We start from the raw sequence: 21183 nt of genomic DNA, 5'->3' as shown, positions 1-21183 counted from the left end.
TGTCTCTGGTGGTCAGTTGGAACATCTACACCTAGCGCCGACAGACAAGAGTTCTTTGTCCCACTCTGGTCATTCCACAGATATATAAACCCAATTTTCCTAGTTCCAAAAGACCCCACAACCTCTGAAAATGCTTGCCATAGATGCAGGTGAAATGTCAGGAGAGAATGCCTCTAGAACATGGCCATATAGCCTGGAAAAGCCTACAACAACCCAGTGATTCCGGCCCTGAAAGCCTTTGACAAGACAACTGATTTTTTTTCTTCCACAAAAGTATATTATTGTGTGAACTTTCCCTTTTGTTTTGGTTTTTAGAAGATAATGGATACATCTACACTGCAGAATTAACACAGGGCACTTCCAGGCAGCGCCAAAACGTGGGACAAAGTAGTGAGTTTTTAAAATGTGGGGCCTCAAAGGGAGTCCAAACACAGACCTGTCGCTCCTTCTGCATAGTCCCCCGCTGTCCTCACAGCTGTTGTTTGGAAGCGAATTAAGATGGACGGCAGACAAGGGACAGCCAGTGGAAGGCTTTTTTTAAACTTAAAAAAAAACTTCTCTTGGATCTCTTTTTTCCCCAATTGTTAATTCAATCTCTGTTTAACATTGCAAAGTGTGAAAGATAGAATTTGAGAGCTGTATTTGCTTTTCATTTATGCTTCCCTGAGCCACCTCCATTTGACAGCTGATCTGCTGATCAGCTGTTTTCAGATTTTCAGAAACGCACATGCTTTGGAGGAGTCCACACAGGGGAGAGGGAAGAAAAGCATATGTTTTCCATGCCCTTAACTTGATTCCTCCTGATTCCTCATGCACTTTGGCTGAACATCATTTGGCTACATTGTCCCCTTTTACCTGCTTCCTCTCGGGGTTTAATGCACATGCAGAAGTGCCCACCGTTTTACACCACTTTAACCCAATGGAACCCCAGAATTGGTAGTTTGATCAAGTCTTTAAAGTACAGGATCTTCACCAAACTACAACTTGCATGATTCTGTAGGCCTGAGCCCTAGCAGTTAAATACAGCCAATACAGCCAAAGACCACCCTGTTATTGCTGGTCTCCGGCTATCTCCGCCTGCCTGCCCCATTTCCAGAGATTTGGCTGCCAAATCAGCCAAATCCTACAAATCTAGAGCAGCATTCCAAACTCGTGCACATCCCTAAGATTTACCACTGCACCATTGCATGCCCTCCAACTGTTTACAGATTAAAACAAGGATATGTGTGGACAAGAACATCAGAAGGTGATCAAAGTGGCAAAAATTATTGCTAGACAATAGTAATGTACTTTCCCCTAAACCTACAAGAAAGTGAAAAATTCTTACTGCTCCTCTCCTGCTTGCTGAGCTAACTGAGTGAGAACTACTTTTAATTCAGTTTGCAGCAGTTGAAATAAGTTGAACATGTGGGATGAGTCATCAGGACTTTCCATGACAAACTGGGACAGTTTGGAGGTATTTCATTGTGGATCATTGGTGCACCTCAAGTGGAAGAAGGCCCAGAAAGCTAGCAATTCTCATCTGTCCAAAGTTCATAGTACGTTCATTCATTCATTCATTCATTCATTCATTCATTCATTCATTCATTTATCGCATTAATTTATTGCCTTTCAGTTCACCTGAGCCCCAGAAAAATATATATACAATGTGCTAAAAATTTTAAACATAAAATACATGGTTAAAACAGATAAGATAAAATGTACACAAATGCATATGAAACCATTCTCAGAATCTCTGCCAAATCCTTTTTTCTATACACATGGCTTTATATCGAGTTATAGAAAAAAAATGAAACATGGCATTTGGTTAATTGATCTGGTTTGCAGAAAGGGATGTCATTCTTTTAATCCAAGGCTGTTGAAACCTAGGCAACCTCTTTATGCCTGCTTACACTATCTGGACATTTTCAATGTTCACCATTTTAAAAAATCAGAGCTAAATACATTTTTAGTTAGAAGACTTTTTGTTATTTAAATTGTGGACTTGGTAAATCCAGAGTGCAGTAAGGAGGGCAAACTTTATGTATTCCCTACTCAACCTGATCTCGTTTGCCCCACTTTGCATTTGAAAATGGAAAGAATGGGAGAAAATGTGCCTTATTGGCTTATTCTCTTAGTAATTCATGGAAAAATGATATGTAGATGGTTAGTCTTCAGTGCCAGCATCAACATTTTTTCTTTTCCTAGAAGTTGGAGATTTAAAGATTTTTCCCATCAGATGGATTTATGCGAGGATTTATATATCCTGTAAAACTTGGCTTCACCTATATTATTCCCCTTTTTCCTTTGGAAAATTTATTATTTAAAAACTCCACAAATCAGTCATAAAAATGGAAAAGCAAAGCACACTTAATGAAACATATTGAATCCCTTTGCTGACACTTCTTTCTTGTACCTTTCATTCGCTACAGACTGTATTAGCAAAATGAGATCTCATGTCATAAAGCTCATGTCATAATATTTATTAAGGAAAAGTCATATTCTCTCTCTCTCTTGTCCTACCAGCCAGCTTTGTGCATCTTAGAGTATCATTATTTCAAAATTAAGTTAATGTTACATCCACAGGAGACATTCAGTTGGTACAACTAACTGTTCACTGAACTGGAAATACAGTCATTCTTCCATATTTGTGGGCTGAGAATTCTTGGATTTAATTATTCACAGAATACTCTATATACTGCTACCCCCACTTCTGTCCTCTGTGTGATTGAAAAATATGTTATTTCTAGTCACTTGTAGGTCCCCCAGCCCAATTCTATGGTCAATTTCCACCAGATGTTCAGGCCCAGCCTACTTAAGGGCCTGCATCTCTTCCTACCAGCTCACACAAGCCCTGAAATCATTAGGAAATGCCTTTCTCTCAGTCCCACTTCTGTCAAAAGCATAGTTGGTGGGAACGAGAGAGGGGGCTTTCTCGATGGTGGCCCTATGGCTTCCCCTGTGTACTGGTTTTTCATGCACAGGTTAAAACCTTCCTATGGAAGCAGGCCTTTCTCAATATCCCATAATAGGCTGTGACAGGTAAGGCATATCAATGAAAGCTATCTTGGACCTGACAATGGATACATGGCCTAAACATACAGAGTTTTAGGGTTGTTAATATAATTTCTTATGGATGACCTCAGTAGCCAGAGGCCCAGGACATTTTAGTGAAATACATTGTTTTTGCTAACTTTGTTGTCAATGATTTATGTAACTGTGTTATCTGTTTATCAGTTTTATTTTAATTTCTGTCGTTTTAATTTGTTCGACGCTTTGAGTCCCACCCATGGGAGAAACGCGAGATAATAATAATAATAATAATAATAATAATGTTTTGAAGAGCAAATCAAATGGCGAAAATACGATCAAGGCAATCAACACCTTGGCCATCCCTGCCCTGTCATCAGATACACAGCTGGAATTGTGAACTTGACACAAGCAGAGCTGGATGATCTGGACAGAAAAACAAGAAAATTGATAACAATCCACTACTTACTACACACACGTAGTGATGTCGACAGACTTTACCTGTCCAGAAAATCAGGAGGTAGAGGGCTTCTGCAAGTGAAACAGACAGTAGAAGAATAGAAACATGCACTGGCAGATTCTGTGAAAGACAGCCAAAAACCAACATTGAAGGAAGTCAATAGTAGTAAAGGGCTTCAAGTGCAAAAGACAAAGAGGGAATACCGTAAAAATACAATCCAGAGCAGAAGAGAAAACTGACAAAGAAGGCTTTCCATGGACAGTTCCTGAGAAAAACTTAGAAAAAATTGACAAAGAAAAAACATGGATGTGGCTCACAAATGGAACCTTGAAAAAGGAGACGGAGGGCCTGGCAACCCAAGAACAAGCAACTAGAACAAATGCCATCAAAGCCAGAATTGAAAAGTCAATGACAGATCCCAAGTGTAGACTCTGCAAGGAAGCAGACAAAAAGATAGATCACATCCTCAGCTGCTGCAAGATCACGCAGACAGACTACAAGCAGAGGCATAACACCGTTGCTCAGATGATTAATTGGGACTTGTGTCACAAATACCATCTGCCTGTGACAAAGAATTGGTGGCATCACAAACCTGAAAAATGTTACAGAAAACGAACACATCAAACTACTCTTCTGAATTCAGATTGACAGAGTTTTGGAGCACAATACTCCTGACCTCACGATTGTGTTAAAAAACAAAGTATGGTTCGTCAATCTTGCAATCCCAGGTGACAGCAGGATTGAAGATAAACAACTGGAAAAGCTGATATAATATGAGGATTTAAAGAGCACACTGCAAAGACTCTGGCACAAGCCAGTCAAGGTGGTCCCAGTGGTGATTGGCACACTGGGTACAGTGCCTAAAGACCTTGGCCTGCACTTAAACACAATCGGCACTGACAAAATTACCATCTGCCAGCTGCAGAAGGCCACCTTACTGGAATCTGCATGCATTATATGCCGATACATCACATAGTCCTAGACACTTGGGAAGTGTCAGATGTGTGATTCAGTACAATGGCCAGCATAGTGATCTTGTTTGCTGTGTACTAATCTGATGATGATGATGATGATGATGATGATGATGATGATGATGGAGAACTTACAAATGCTTAGACTAGTGTTCTCTCAGGGAAAAATATAGCATTCACAGCTTTTATTTATATTCACGATTTTTCCACTTTTGCAAAAATGTTGCACCACTAATCCTCACAAAGGAGTACAGAAAATTGAGCCAGAGAACTTTTCCATGCTAAACCAGACCTTGGAAAGTTGAAGATAATTTACAGTTATAATCACCCTATCCACAAAGTAGTTAGTTACTGTTGAAGGTTTTAACTTTTTTTTCCCTTTCTAGATTCTTAAAGCTAACTAAAATGTATGTTTTCCATTATTAAAAAAATAAGAACACTACTGATTGATGTTCTGTATTATAAAACATATTTTTCTCCAATGCACTTTGTTGTCATCTCAACATCCATAAGACAACCCAAAGCAAAAGTACAAAGAACACCACAAGCAACTCCAACACTGTGTGCTATTCTTTCTCCACCATTTTGTGATCTCTGGTTCCCTTAACTATAAGTTACAAGTTACCCTCCAAAAGGAATAAAGTTTTCCTCTCTTGAGTAATTATATAATGTAACCATGTTATTCTTTATTGCATATATCATTAATTACAAGTAGTGTGGTATTTATAGGTAGTTATTTCCAAGCTTTAAGAAAATTGTGTTCTTCCACTATGCTATGAGCATTACATGTGGAGACTGTGTGGTTCCATATGCTATGAGCTAGACCTCCCCCCCCCCCCCCAAAAAAAAACCCAAAATTTTTGGTAATTTTCCCTGGACAGTTTCGCCCACACTTAGTTTTAGTCTGGGCTCAAAGAACTTAGCTCTTGGTAAAACAATAAACAAGATGATAAAAGGACATTTGTAATAAAGTTTGAGTCAGCATCATGCAGACTGTTTAGAATCTCAAAGTCTATCAATACCACACAGTTATAGAAGTGTTTGAAACAATTTTTAGCTATGAAAGCTCCATCCTATATCTATCTAGTTTGAAGTGACTCTACCAAAGACATGGTTCCCAGGGGATCAAAGATGAATTCTGTAGTGTAAATGGGCATTCAGAAAAGGAAAACCCCAGACTGACAGATTGGTCCATCCTTAACTGAACTCAGGACTCGTTCAGTCTTTCCCAGCAACATAAACAATCTGTAACCACAATGGAGGTGTACAAATACAAATTTGAATAACCCTTACTCTCTTTCACAGTAAGTACAGTGATAAAATGTGATGGTCCATCTATTGCCACGGTTGGTTGATTGTTTATAGTTGCTTGGGCTTTTCTGAAAGGATAACCTATCCTGGTCTTTACTTAAAATTTAATTTATTATTTATATCATATTTTCCTGTCAGTCTTAGGAACTGACTGCTCCACTAATGAGGAAATACATGTGTTTTAAAACATTTTTAAAATGTGTTTATTTAAAATATATAATATACAGCCCTGCCAAAAGAGGACCTGAAAGTGGGAGAGGTAGTTTATTAATCCCATTGAGTTAAGGATGGCCCAAGAAATGTTACTGTGAGGCAAAAGGCAAGAATTCCACATACAGCTGTCCAAGAGCAAAGGTACAGCTCAGAGATGGAAATGATGAGGTCTTGAGGGTATTTAGGTTCAACTTCAAGCGCCTCTAGCCAGCACCAGAGCAGTGAGGAATGCTACAAGATTATCCCCCTTGATCTCCCATAAAGAATACTGGGGAGAGTTGGAGACTTACCTTGCAAAATTCAGAGAAATGCAAACTGTGAAGTATAATAGAGGTTGCATCTACACCTGCTGAAATAATCCAGAAAAACCTGCTCCAGAGCTTTCCTGGTTTCACCATGGGGAATCTACACATACTGATGAGTAAGTATCCCAAATCTGGAGTGTTGTGTGGTTTCTGGGTTGTATGGCCATGTTCTATCAATGCTAGAACAATGCTAGAACACAGCAATACAGCCTGGAAACCACACAACACTCCAGATTTGGGATACTTCCTCATCAGTATGTTTAGATTCCCCATGGTGAAACCAGGAAAGCTCTGGAGCCTCTCACAATACACCCCAAAGCTGTTTTGCAGTCCTTATGGTGAGCCCCCGGTGGCGCAGTGGGTTAAAGCCCTATGCCGGCAGAATTGAAGACTGACAGGTCGCAGGTTCGAATCTGGGGAGAGGCAGATGAGCTCCCTCTATCAGCTCCAGCTCCTCATGCGGGTACATGAGAGAAGCCTCCCACAAGGATGATAAAACATCAAAAATCATCCAGGCGTCCCCTGGGCAATGTCCTTGCAGACGGCCAATTCTCTCACAACAGGAGTGGTTGCTCCTGACACGACAAAAGCTTACAATTTGGCAAAATTCAATGCCACAATATACATAAAAAGCAATACATAACATTAACTAATATCAATAAACATAAATATGAATTAAAACTATTAAAACATTGTACATGTAAACATCATACTGGATTCAGTTCTGGGCACTGCAATTCAAGACCAGCTAGAATGTGTCCAGAGAAGGGCCACCCAAATGATGAAAAGTTTGGAAGCCAAGTCCTATGAAGAACAGCTGAGGGAGCTGGGTATGTTTACCTTGGAGAAAATAAGCCTAAAAAGGGACATTCAAGCCATGTTTAAATAGTTGAAAGGGACTCATTTTGAAAATGGAGTAAGGTTGTTTTCTTCTGCGAGCTATGAATTATGATACTAGAAAGAATTTCCTGGTAAGAGCTGTTTAATAGCAAAATATACAGCCTTAGACTTTAGCTACTTTTTATATTGATTCTTCAATCTAATTCTACAATCTTCCCATAACATTTTTTAGTACCATGGAACCCTTCCACTTCTTTGCTCACCCTCTCTCCTTGCCATTCCCAAGCCATCTGTTTTTATTTTTCCTTATATCTGTGATTTTTTGTTTTTTGTTTTTAATGATCATAATATGAACATTTTTTAAAAAAGAATCACAGTAGTGCAGGAAGGTGGGGTTTTACAGATGTCTGTATCCATTATCTAGTTCAGCGGTTCTCAAAGTGTGCTCTAGGAAGCCCTTGGGGCTCTGCAAAACATAATGAGAGCTCTGAGATTTCCCTCTGCCCCTCTAAGCTTTTCCTCGTCCTTCCTGCTCCTCCTCCACTGCCCTTGCTGCCAAAAGCATTTTCCTCTTGCACCCAAAAGCCTTTTTTCCTCCCCTTGCTTGCTTCCAAAACCTTATTTGCCCCTTAACCCCTGAAATAACGAGACAGACAACAAAGGTATGGATTCAAATTGGGCAACTTTTATTGAATGTTACCTATTTAACTTTTCCTGAACTAAACTAAGTGTCAAGGAACTTGGTGGCTAACCGAGGCAGCGTCCTCGTCTACTTAGTGTGTAAAATTTGTGTGCCCTGGATCCCCAACCGGGCAACCTGAAGGTAAAAGTCTGGATAAGCCTGTGTCCGATTATTGATATCAGCTTATCTCCTTACTGTGCCAATTGATGTCCCCTCACCCATTTGGTGACTTCTAGGTGAGTGTTTGTTGTATAGTGACCCCCACCCTTAAGGGGTGCCTTGCATATACCTCCATGTCTGTGTTTTCCTGATCTATTTATGCCACGGATTGGGGGCAAATGTCTATTTCGCCCCCATCCCCCACCAAGCCCCTTAAAACTTCCTGAATGCCTAACTGCAAATCAGCCAAAAATTGTGCGTTGCCCAAATCTGCGAGGTGTACACCAACATAACTGTAAAACTGTGTTTTGTCATGTGTAATGTCTCCATGGTGTATGTAAAATCCCCTGCCCCGTGCCAAAGCCGTGCGCATGGCCCGGTTCACACGCTGTCCAGCCTTCTCGAGCTTCCTGACGTCACCGCCTCCTGGCCACCGAAGGCGTGGAACGATGGCCGACCCAGCGATGTGAACCCGGGTCCATGCCTGCCAGATCTCAAGAATGTCGGCACGGGCATGTAGATACAGGGCCCTGCCGTTAAGCAGGCCCAGATCATTACCTCCGATATGGAGCACCGGCCCAACGAAGGCCCCGAACACCCTTCCACTCGACCAATGCAGTGGAAGCGCAACCCAGATGCTGGCCAAAGGATGAGTTCCTGGCGTATGCACCAGCCTGGCAGTCCCTGCAAAATAAACAACAAACAAACAAGCGCCGAGCGAACCTATTGCCTGTAAGCGTCTTATTTCCCCCTACCAATTGATTTAATGGCCACATCAGAGTATGAGCAGCAGCTATTTCATGGATCTCAAATTAGAGGATAATGTGGGAAACCGGGGATCCAACACAGGAATATGAAAAACCCTCTGAAAAACCTTCCCACAGGTACTTAGCTGCCCCCCTATCTGTGTACTGATCCAGCCCAACCTTCCACTGATTTAACTTAATTGGGCTGGGGCCCTTGTGAAACTGCGGCCTGTCCTGAAGGCTTCTTAACAAATTGGGTATCCCTAGTGTTACCTCTCGCGGCTCTCCCCTTGGGGCAATTTCGGGATGGGTGGGTCCCATAACAAATAGAGCACGAGTGCGCGTATCGACAATCCTTCCGTGAACAGGCTCCCTGAGCCACACATTCCCAGCATAAAGGCTTTTGGCGCTGGGACTGCAGCTGGGGAGCCCCCTGCCGAGAGGGCTGTCCCGCTGTGTTCTGAATCGTGTGCCCACTGTCCGCCTTTAAGGCAGAGGAAGCCCTAGACGGATTCATAACCTCAATCCAAATTTGGTCATCAATCAAGTCCCAACGCTTATCCGGGTGGCATGCCGCTTCGGCTCTAAAGCGCCTATCATATTCTAGCCAAGCGTTGGGAGGGCCGCTAACATAAGCCTTGTTAATGATATTTTGGTACTTCTACAAGGCCGTAGTCCTTTCCGGGGCAGCACCAGAAAGCAGGTTCGCATACATTGTGAAACAAGGGAGCCAGTTCTCCCAATTCTGCTCAACCTTGCGTTTCTTAATTTTTTCCTTACTATCATCATCTAACTCCTCCTTCTCCTTCTTATCAAGGTCCCTAAAGTATAGAGAAAAGATATCAATATATTCATTTCTCAATATCTTCTCCATAGTTTTGGTTGCCAAATGGGAACCTAAACCTGAAAGACTGACAGTCGGAGTCGCCTGCGGTGGCCATTTTGCTGTGCCCCAAAATTTGCTGGCCTCCCCAGTTCGGGCTGATTCCAAGGTGACAGTAGCCGGTTTGGCCGATTGAGTGTTGGAATCATCCCTCTTACCCCCTATACTGGGTTCCAACCCACCAGCAGACTGAATCCCACCTGCATCTTGTGACTGAACCCCCACCACAGGTTGAGCCCGCCCCTGGTCCCAGGGCCATGTGAGTGAGGTGGAAGTACTTGCTGATGTGAGTGTGGAGGAAGTACCTGCTGGGACAGCCGTCGCCAACTGCTCACGCCCTGCTACATCCGTGGACGGCGCATTCGACCCCACCGACTGCGTGGACCCGGCCACGGCAATGGACGTGGAGGCCAATGCCGCGGACTGACTGGGTCCGGCCACAGCAGCCGCCATGGACCCGGACGAAGTCTGCCCAGATGAAGATGCCTCGGAGCTGGTGATGGTCTGCACAGCCGAGGACACCAAAGAAGAGCCCTCCACAGGCCCCGTAGCCGCCGGTTGGTCAGGAAGCCGCACCACCTTTTCAGCCCCCGTGGTCGAAGCCGACTCTAAAATAGAAACCCGGGACAACAAGGATTTAAACAATTGCTTCTTGCTTGCCCAGCGAGTGGGGCGCGGACCCGCCCCGCCAATCCCCACCCCCCTATTCTTTTCAACTTGGTCAACACGCTGCAGAAGGGCCTCTAAATCTTCCATAGACACTCCGTCTTCATCCGACGATGACCCATCCTGACGTAGAGGGCGTTTGTGACCTATCTTCTCTGCTGGACCCTTTCCCTTAGGGCCCCCCTTATTCTTCTTTGACGGCATCCCCATGCGCCATTACCATCTCCTACCCACTGGGAAATAGAATCAAAGACCTGGAAGAGACACCACGAGCCTATTTCCCCATCTGCACCATTAGAACACTAGTCTTCAAGACATGTTCCATAGTTCTATGCCCTGCAGCCACAGTTAATATTCCTCCGCGCAACATAAACGTATAGCAGAACGTTGATATAACCAACCCACCTAACTATGCGGATATGGCATTAGACGTGTTTTGACAACATTCTAACGTTTTATTATCCTTATTATATATATATATATATATATATATATATAATTATTATTAAATATTACAACCTAACACAACTTCTTAATGTGGACCCAAAGCCAATGGGAGTATGCATAGTACAGGACATTCCCTCTGCCAACCTGCGCGCGTTGACTTCAGTGGCCAGTAAACAGGCCAATCTATTACCAAAATGGCGGCAGCGCAGCTCACAAAGTGGCGGCCGCTACGCAAGGGAACAAAAGGGAATGAAAACACCCATCCCTTTCCATAACTCGGCTGGCGAAAACCGCCGCCGCCATTAGCGTGGCCGGATCATTTATTTATTTATTATTATTATTATTATTTATTTTTATTTTTAATTATTATTATTATTATTATTATTATTATTTTTAAATTTAACATAACTCGACACAGTTTCAAGAAATGGCTTTAACCGAAAGGAGTCCCATTTCAGGACGTCCACTACACAAATTATCTTTCCGGCATGCCAAAACAGGCCATGCATACACAAAATGGCGGCAGCGCGCCCAACAAAATGGCGGCCGATACCTAAAAGAATTGTTAAAGAAAATAAGCCGTCGCCGCCGGCGTGGCCAAATCGGGGCCTCCGCCTAAACTCTGGCGCAGCTGGATCGGGGCCCCAGCCCCAACTAATGCCAACCTGCATAAAACAAATAGCCTGGCCTGCGCCATGCGGAAAGCGCCCTACAAAAATTGGCGGCCAAAGACGTCCCAAGACTGAGGTAAGGAGGCTGGCTCACGTGATAAGCCAGCCCCTGCCCCTCTTCCAGGAGGTTCTAAAGGAACCTCCTAATCTCTCCCTTCAGGGGGTGGGGCAAATCGCTCTCCCCACCAACTGTGTTGGTGTGGAGAGTCCCTTCCCTCCCACCACTCAGGAGATGCTTAGATTGTGCTTTTCCCACATGGCAGAAGGGGGTTGGACTGGATGGTCCCTGGGATGTTCCACTGAAATGCTGTTTAGGTTATGTTGATTTAAATTGTTCTTCATTTTAAATATTCTTTTCTTTCTTTCTTTCTTTCTTTCTTTCTTTCTTTCTTGTGCGACAAATGAGATATGTAGGAATTTGTTCATATATTTTTTAAATTAGTTCACACAAACACCCTCCATTCATCTGCCATTGGCCTATCTGTCAAATTTTAAAACACAATGTATCAAAAAGTTTGCCCATAACCAAAACCTAGCTTAATTCTACCTCTACACCAAAGTCTCTCCCCTCTTTTTTATTTATATGTACACATAGAAAACCGTTAATAAAAATTATATATAAAAAGTTTGTCCATGCCTGATATATATACATTATATATAATATAATACATAAACATTTATTGGGGCTCAGTGATAAACTTTTGCTTCAAAAAGGGCTCAGTGGTTGAAAAAGTTTGAGAGCCCCTGATCTAGGCTAATGTGACTGTAACATAATAGTGGGTTAGTGCAGTAAAGTCCTTGCATTATATTTTGTTATGGGAAAACACAACCTGTGGGATTTGTGAACCCTCCAGAATGAGGACAGCATCAGAAAAGCTACTTTGTCTCTGAATGACTCTGAAAACTGAGAACTGCTCTAAATTATGGAAGTTTTTTGGCTCAATGCTCTATTCCTCTCTCTAAAATAAGAAAAAAAGTAATATAGCTTTTTATGGTCACCTAAGATATATTGTTTTGTGCCATACAAACATTCATGTTTAATGTGTTTTTTTAAAGTCATAATATGGTTTTGTTAAACGTCCTAATAAAACACAGAACACTTGTTTAGAGAAGGATTCATTAGAATATTCATTCCAGGATGACTGCCACTGGCATTTCCATTTCACAATGAATGAGCCTCCCAAAAACTGCATTAAAGACATTTTAATGACATAATTGATTCAATTAGCTTTCAAATGAGATGTGGTGGTTGTCCCCAACTTTTCCTTGAAATAGAACACATTTTTCCCTTGGCAATTGTGTAAGCATACTATAAGAACCAAGATCTATTACAGACTTGAATCCTTTGGCAGGATGAACAGAGAGAGCTTTTGCTTCTTCTTTGGACTTGGGAAAGTTATTATTTCTTAGTTTCAGCTTATCTACTAGTTGATTTTACTTCCATTTATTGCTTTGACAATGTCTTTTAATATGTCTCTTGTTCTAGAATACATTACATAAATAGATGAATTATACGGGCGGACAGGGGCAAAAGTGCTTGTAAACATTACTTTTTCCAATCTATACACCCTAGTCAATATGAACAGTAACTTTTTCTTTCCAGGCTCCATGCAAAGGAACCATTAATCAATGGGCACAAATAAGGTAATATTGAATACCTCGCCCCATGAATGCCAATAAATCTGAATTGCATCACTAAAGACCTCATCACATTGAAAAATTTCCCTGTCATAGGACACTTCAGCTTCTTTTCAAGCATGGAGAGGCACAGAGCTCATCACATGACATTAAACTATTTATAAAGGTCATGCATGGTTGAAAAGAGGCAGAAATATCCTGAAAGAAATATCTGAACATGGGCAAGCAATCATATGCATGAGTTCCTACAGTGCGTTATTCCTATAGTTCCAGCTGAAAAGCAGGTGGGATAGGAACCGTAGAAGTTTCCCACCCAGTATCATTGCCCACCCTCATCAGCAGTATCCTATATCCTAAGGGGCTTTGAGCAGGGCAATTTTATCCCATGGAAAGAAGTGGTTTTAAAGTGGTGTCAGTCTCCTCTAATATAAGGGGCTTTGGGCTGGGCAAGGGATCACTTGGCTTTCAGATAACAACATTTTCCTTGATTAAAAAAATATTAATACAGAGAGGGCAGAGAAAAGGATGCCCCATGTGATGAATGTAAGATGAATGTATTTCCATTCATGTGATGAATGTAAGATGAATGTATTTCCAGCCCTTAGGTTTCTTCATGTGATAAAGCTGATTGAGAGCAACAATGAGCAAGCAGTTGGAGAGGGAGACAAGCGTGATGGGGAGGCAAAACTTGAAACAGGATAGCTGACAATCTAGAGGGGCAATTTCCTACACTAAAAGGACAGTCACCCACACTTTCCCATCTGAATGTGATGAAGGCATAACTGGTTAACTTTGGTGGGGATTATTCTACTCCAAATCTAGGTAAGCATACACTTAGGGACAAAGTGCTTTCCAATATTTTGGAACAACCAGAAGCTTTTTTCAGAACTTGAAATCTCTTCTCATCATTTTGAGAAATACTGTTTTGGCTGCTTCAGGATAGGGTAGTGAAGCAATGGTCCTCCAACATCAACTCCGCTGGACAGGCCACGTTGTCCGGATGCCTGACCACCGTCTCCCAAAGCAGTTGCTCTACTCCGAACTCAAGAACGGAAAACGGAATGTTGGTGGACAGGAAAAGAGATTTAAAGATGGGCTCAAAGCCAACCTTAAAAACTCTGGCATAGACACTGAGAACTGGGAGGCCCTGGCCCTTGAGCGCTCCAGCTGGAGGTCAGCTGTGACCAGCAGTGCTGCAGAATTCGAGGAGGCACGAGTGGAGGGTGAAAGAGAGAAACGTGCCAGGAGGAAGGCGCGTCAAGCCAACCCCGACCGGGACCGCCTTCCACCTGGAAACCAATGCCCTCACTGCGGAAGAAGATGCAGAGCAAGAATAGGGCTCCACAGCCACATGCGGACCCACAAGGAAACCCATGATGGAAGACCATCTTACTCGTCCAACGAGGGATCGCCTAAGTAAGTAAGTAAGTAAGGGTAGTGTTGTGGGATAAGCATTTTGTAGGACGGGAAGTTTGGTTATTACTAATCAATAGTTAAAAGTAAAGCTAGATGGTGCATGGAGGGTTGAAATAGTCAGATCTAAATGTTCCCTTCTGTCTGCTTTCTTTAATTCCATTGCGATGGTTGGATAGATAAGATAAAGATTGCAGTAAACTTATTAGAAACTCATGGAAAAATGCAAAAAAAATGGAGCTAAAGATAAGATAGGAGAACCTCAACCATCTTACAGTCACCTCAAGTCAGATAGAAATCAAGCAGTCTTATGATTGCTTCTTGCAGATTCTTTATATGTGTGCTGCCTCTCTTGTGGCTATTGCCTAGTTTAGGTCCCATATTTGGTAATGTGTGAGGGAGCTATTCTTTTCTGTATTTTAGAACTGTGTTTTAGTATTGTGCAACCACTGTTGTGTTCCCAGAAGAAAAGTATTGTTGTAGCTGTGCCATTAGGATCATTTCATCTACAGAGGGAGCAGTGTGGTGTGGCTAATATGAAATAGTCACAATGCACTTTGCAGGGTGAACAAGCCTTGCACAATGTGAGTACAATGGGAGGAAACATCCTCCAACACACCAGGCCCTAACAACAACAACAACAACTTTATTTTTATACCCCACCACCATCTCCCCTAGAGGGCTTGGGGGGCTTACAAGGGGTAAGCCCAACAATTACAGATAATAACAAAGAAACAGTTAAATGTCCCTACACAATGAGATGTAATTTTCCCCAAAGAGAGAGTATATGTGTATAAAATGTCAGTTTAGTAGATAAGAAAAAATAAAGCTTCTTGTTTATTCCCCCACATAAAATTTCCCAAAATTCCAGACTACAAATTAAAGGGAGTGCAGATGTTAGCCTGCTTATTGGGCAGTATTGTTATTTAGAAGCTTAGGAAGCTCAGGTGACCAAAAGGATAAGCATAGAGGAACTTCAGCTAGACATGTGTTAAGAGGAAAGTACATTCAACACCTCCATCAAAAATTTGCTGTTTTGGTTGAAAAACTTTTTTAAAAAAGGATTTGAAGCAGTCTGTAGAATTGGGGGCTTTTCCATTCAGGGCCCATTAACAGCCTGATGTGACCCTTAGACTATACAATTCCCATCCCCTAGTTTAGACTGCATCAGTTGATTGGCACTGTACACAAAACTTAGGTATGTCTTTTGGGAAAAATTTAAACTAATATAGATGCTTTGATTTCTGTTTCTGTTACACAGAATCTCCAGAGCCTGAAACAATGCATATGGCCATGTATAAATATGTGAGAAGAAGTCATAGGGAGGAGGGAGCAAGCTTATTTTCTGCTGCTCTGGAGACTAGGACGCACAAAAATGGCTTCAAATTTCAGGAAAGGAGATTCCATCTGAACATTAGGAAGAATTTCCTAACTGTGGGAGCTGTTCAACAGTGGAACTCTCTGCCATGGATTATGGTGGAGGCTCTTTCTTTTAAGCAGAGGCTGGATAGCCATTTGTCGGTGGGTGCTTTGAATGCAATTTTCCTGCTTCTTGGCAGCGGGTTTGACTGGATGGCCCATAAGATCTCTTCCAACTCTATGATTCTGTGATTCTAATACAATGCAAAATAAACATTAGGGCAGATGTAACCACCTAAGCACATACATTAAGAAGAACTTTGTTCTGTGAGAGCTGAAACAGATTGCTTTGGAGGATGGTGGGCTCTAATTCTTTGCCGTCTTGAGTCATCTCTGGGTTCAAGAAAGGCAGAGTAGAAATACAGAAAATAAATAAATATCTTTAAACAGGAGATAGCCATTTCTCAGAATAATTTTAATTGTGTATTCTTGCATGGAAAAAGGTTAGTCCTGGCAGTCCCTTCCCATTGCTATAAACCATGACTCTAGTTCAACATGAAGGCTCTTCTAGCCAACATGGCCAATGATCACGTCAGCTAGAAAAAATCTGGAAAAGTACAATTTTTAAGCTCGGGATATCTCAGAGGATTTTATTTATTTATTTATTGAATTGCTATCCTATCTTTCCCTGAAAGTGAGATACAGGTTATAAGAGCTCTGCCTCTGTTTTGTATGAAACCTACAGGTGACAGCAGCCAAATAAGGATACAGAATAGACCTCTGAAGTGAAGCACAGAAACTGACAGATAAGGTATATGGTAAGAAGAGAAAAAAGAGGAGGGTTCACAGTTACTATCAAAATTATTATTTGCTACTAGACAAAGTCTCTTTTCTAAAATTTCTTGATCTTTACGAGGTTGATCTGTAGACGGCACTGTTGCTACAGACATTCATCACTGAAATATGGAAAAACACACAAGTATTTACAGGAATTTGAACTGTGTAATTTTGGTTTTTCTGAGGTATTGGTATTTTCACATTGACTTCTTTGATGGTGTAATGCAGATTTCATGCCTTCTCAATTAATATAAAATGCCTCCTTCCCCAAATATTTTAGCTCTAGCACAGTCTTACCAATGTTTTCCTTTCACAGTCTATTTCTCTGCCACAAAAAGAGCAGAAAGGAATATAGCTTCCTGTGTGCCTTGCCAAAAGAACAAGAGTATAAGTGGCCATAATGCACCTTTTCAAAAGTTCCTCTTAATGCCATTTTGCTAAATAGGGAATAGGAATTGTGTAGCCCTCAAGAATGGTATTATGCTACAACTTAGCTAGTATTGCCAATGAGATTCTAGGAAGTATGGTCCAATACCTTTCGGAGGCCCACATTTGCTCAAAAGCTTAGGAATCAGCATTTGGGTTGTTTTAGATCAGAGCCGATAAATCTTCTAGGAAGTCACCTCCATATGGAATCATGTCAGATGTGGGGCCACAGACTTGGATATAATTAGGACCTCATTGGTGTCTGGAACTGTTATTGCATAGCTCAACCAGTTTCAATGTATTGTCAAAGGCTTTCATGACCAGAATCACTGGGTTGTTGTAGACTTTTTGGGCTGTATGGCCATGTTCTAGAAGCATTATCTCCTGACGTTTCACCTGCATCTGTGGCATGCATCCTCAGAGGTTGTCAGATTTGTTGGAAACTTGGAAAATTGGATTTATATATCTGTGGAAGATGCAGGGTAGGAGAAAGTATTCTTGTCGGTTGGAGCAAGGTGTGAATCTTTCAATTTGCCACCTTGATTAGCATTTGATGGCTACAGACAAAAGTTCTTTCTCCCAACCCAGACCTTCTACAGATATATAGACCCAATTTTCTTAGTTTCTAACAAATCTTACAACCACTGAGGATGCTTGCCACAGATGCAGGTGAAACATCAGTAAATAATGCTTCTAGAACATGGCCATGCAGCCCAAAAAACCTACAACAACTCAACCAGTTTCGCTTGCCATAGGGGAGGTGAGGGAGGTGGGTAAAGTGCCAGTTGAGCTCTATAGCCTAGAAAAGTGTTACTGTTGATAAGTGGCTCCAATTGATCCATGGAAACCCACTAGATGGCTATATGTCACAATAGCATAACCTTAGAAAGTAGCAATTGCAACCCCTCCCTCCCCATAAAGTTTGACAAGAAAACCCATTGAAAGAATTGCTCTAAACTGGAGTTAATTTGAAGGCTCACAACTACAGATCTGCAGTGCAACAACAAAAAACCCCTAAAAGATGGATCAATACCATCCCAAATTGAGCAACTGATGGTGTTGACCAAGATGGTGTTGACCAAGGAGCCCCCAGTGGCGCAGTGGGTTAAAGCACTGTGCCGGCAGGACTGTAGACTGATAGGTCGCAGATTCGAATCCAGGGAGAGGCGGATGAGCTCCCTCTATCAGCTCCAGCTCCTCATGCGGGGACATGAGAGAAGCCTCCCACAAGGATGATAAAACATCAAAAATCATCCAGGCGTCCCCTGGGCAATGTCCTTGCAGACGGCCAATTCTCTCACAACAGGAGTGGTTGCTCCTGACACGACAAAAAAAAAAAAAAAACCAAGATAGTGATAATGCTAACGTTTAACCATTGCTCTGATATGTTTTATTTATTGGTTTGTTTGATTTATGCTTTGCTGCTAAAAAACAAGAGCACAAGAAATTGCCACCTGGAACCAATTCAAAACTTGGGATTAGGCAGGAAGGGTAGGATGAACTATTGGGATCTCATCATTTTATTATTACCAGGAGACAAAATGAAGTTCCATAGAACATCAATGCTATTTCATAGAATTTCACTATTTGTTTCCTGGACTAAGATACAGTGCTATGTTAGACTATTTTCACTAGAGCAGTTGGGGTTTTCCTTTCTCTGCTTCATGCTATGGCCAGCCACACCACCTGAAAATCTACCTGGGAGTTTTCTAGGACCCATAGTTGACCAAGAGGGAGATGAAATAGCCCCCTCTTGTTTCAGTTGCTGAAACTGCCTGTTCCCATCACTGTAATACTACTTTGGGGGGATGGGAGTGAGTCTACAATAATTAAAAAAATGAACTTAAGTTATTTGTTTGGACTGCAACCCACAGAAGCCGTGCCCCCCAGACTTGCCAATTCAGCACTACATTTCTAAATACAGGGTTAGTCAAAATGCATAGGCCAATAAGCCATTCAATTGAATGGCTTATTGGCCTATGCATTTTGACTAACCCTGTACATTCTGATAGGTATAATCAAAGAAACAACTTGTGGTCTTCTCTCTACTGAATTGTAGTTTCAGCCATTATGACTTTGTTTTCTTGTTTACAGAAGTGTTGGCATCTTTTCTTATGCAAAGAAGTACAACTATTCCAACCTCACCATTACAAGGGGGGAAAGATGTTATTGTTTATTGTTACTTACTGGATCTTTTAAAAGGCAGCAGTATTCAAGACTGGAATCTACCATTATAAGCAATTGCTGCAGCTGTCTTGAATCAGTGTTCAATGTGCTACAGTTCTGTGCATTTACAAGTGGTGTGTCATTGAAATTCCTTCACACCTTTGCCCGTTACTGATGTGTCATTAGTGTTGGCTGCAATTTACCAGAAGGACTGCTGTTTTTCAAAATGTCAACCCATTCTGTGGTGGAGGCTTTTAACCAAAAAAAAAAAAAAAAGGGGGGGGGGGAGAGAGAAAAAGAAAAAGCAATAGATATAGCAGCACTTAGAAAGCTGAACTAAAAGAGACTCAGCTGTTGCTGCCTCAGAAGAGTCAATGGACCAAAAGAACACAAATATATATTTCACAGGGATCTGAGGTCTCTAAGAAAGCGTCTTGGTAAGGTAGTTTTCAGTCTATTATAAATTAATGGCCATCGTTCCCAGACTACAACACACAGTAGTTGTGTATATAAAGCCAAGAGCCTGTCCTCTGTCTCCTATCCACAAGAATCCAGACAACCACAGAATCATTGCAGTGCTTAGGAAGTCTTCTGCATGCACCACAACTGACTGACCTGACTCCAGCATTATTCTTTTGCTGTTCAGAATTCCTTAACACCTTGTAGTATCACATCAGGTACCCTATTTGAAAAAGGCAAATGCTGACAGAGCAACAGACCTGCACAAATCACATATGTTTCTTGATTTATGATCCTCAGGTATATTATTGTTGTGTATCTTAGAGCCATTTCCAATGCTCTAAGATTACCATATTGTAGTGTTTTCCTAGTAAGGTTTGTTAAAAGGAGGTTTGCAATTGCCTTCCTAAAGCTAAGGGAGTGATGATATGAGAAAGTTCTAAAAAAAACCAATGTTCTCAAAAAGCACTGTCTACTCACTGGCTAAGACTGATGGAATTCTAAGAAGCCCAAAAATCTCATTACCATACAAATGCAGGTCGATCTTGAGAATAATGGTTGTGGTCAACTTTCAGAACAAACCCCACATCAGGAAAACAGAACGACTGGCATCCTGTTCAGTATTTGCAATGTCAAAAAACAGATTACAACCTTGTAAATGTTGGAAAACAGATTAATAATCATGACACCACTATTGAAAATGCCAAAAGCTAGGCACTCACATCAAGCAAAGGATTTCTGTGGCACTAAGAAATGAAGAACGATGCATCCAGCCCTTGCAGGGGTCCTTTCTACTGTTCATTGCTCACTGACAGGAGGAGCCGGATGCCCCATCCTTCAGAGCCCATTTTCTATATGTCTATTTTTAGTATGGTATATATTAGTTCAACTGTACTGCTTAGTATACTAACTGTGTTTTGTTGTTTCAAATTCCCTTTCTGTCAATATTGTTATTTTAAATGAATAGAGAATCAATGGTATGGTAATACTTGTGTGAAGTGTTGCTAAATTCAATAACTTTAAGAGAGGTTCTACAGAAAAGGGCAGTTCATTACATATACTATATACCTACTTTTCTTCTCTTGGCATATTATAGACATCTGTGTATTTAGTTTTAGGGAGTTGTGTCAAGAGATGGATTGTAGCTATGTTTTAAGTGTTATATCTCCTATGCAGGATCCTTGCTATTGTATACATTTCATTGTTAGCTTGACGCACATAGTATTCCACAACAATTGATACTTGTTCTTACCCTAGCTGCATCTTCTAAACTTGGTCAGGTCTAAAGACTGACAAGAGAGCCAACTGTTTTCTTTCCTTCATCATTCTGATGTCTACATTAAACAGGTGGTTAAAAGGAATTTTATTTACTGGATGTGAATACAAACAGCTGGCTAAACAGGGCAGTAATTCAGTATCACTCTAAATTCTACCCAAACCTTTCAATTCAGTGCTTTCAGTCAGAGTTGGAATGTAACAATGGCATGACCACAAATCCAAACATTTGCCCCATTAATTTGAG

Source organism: Anolis sagrei, chromosome 1, assembly GCF_037176765.1.
Source record: "Anolis sagrei isolate rAnoSag1 chromosome 1, rAnoSag1.mat, whole genome shotgun sequence".
Lineage (NCBI taxonomy): Eukaryota > Metazoa > Chordata > Lepidosauria > Squamata > Dactyloidae > Anolis > Anolis sagrei.
This window is presented reverse-complemented; position numbering follows the sequence as displayed.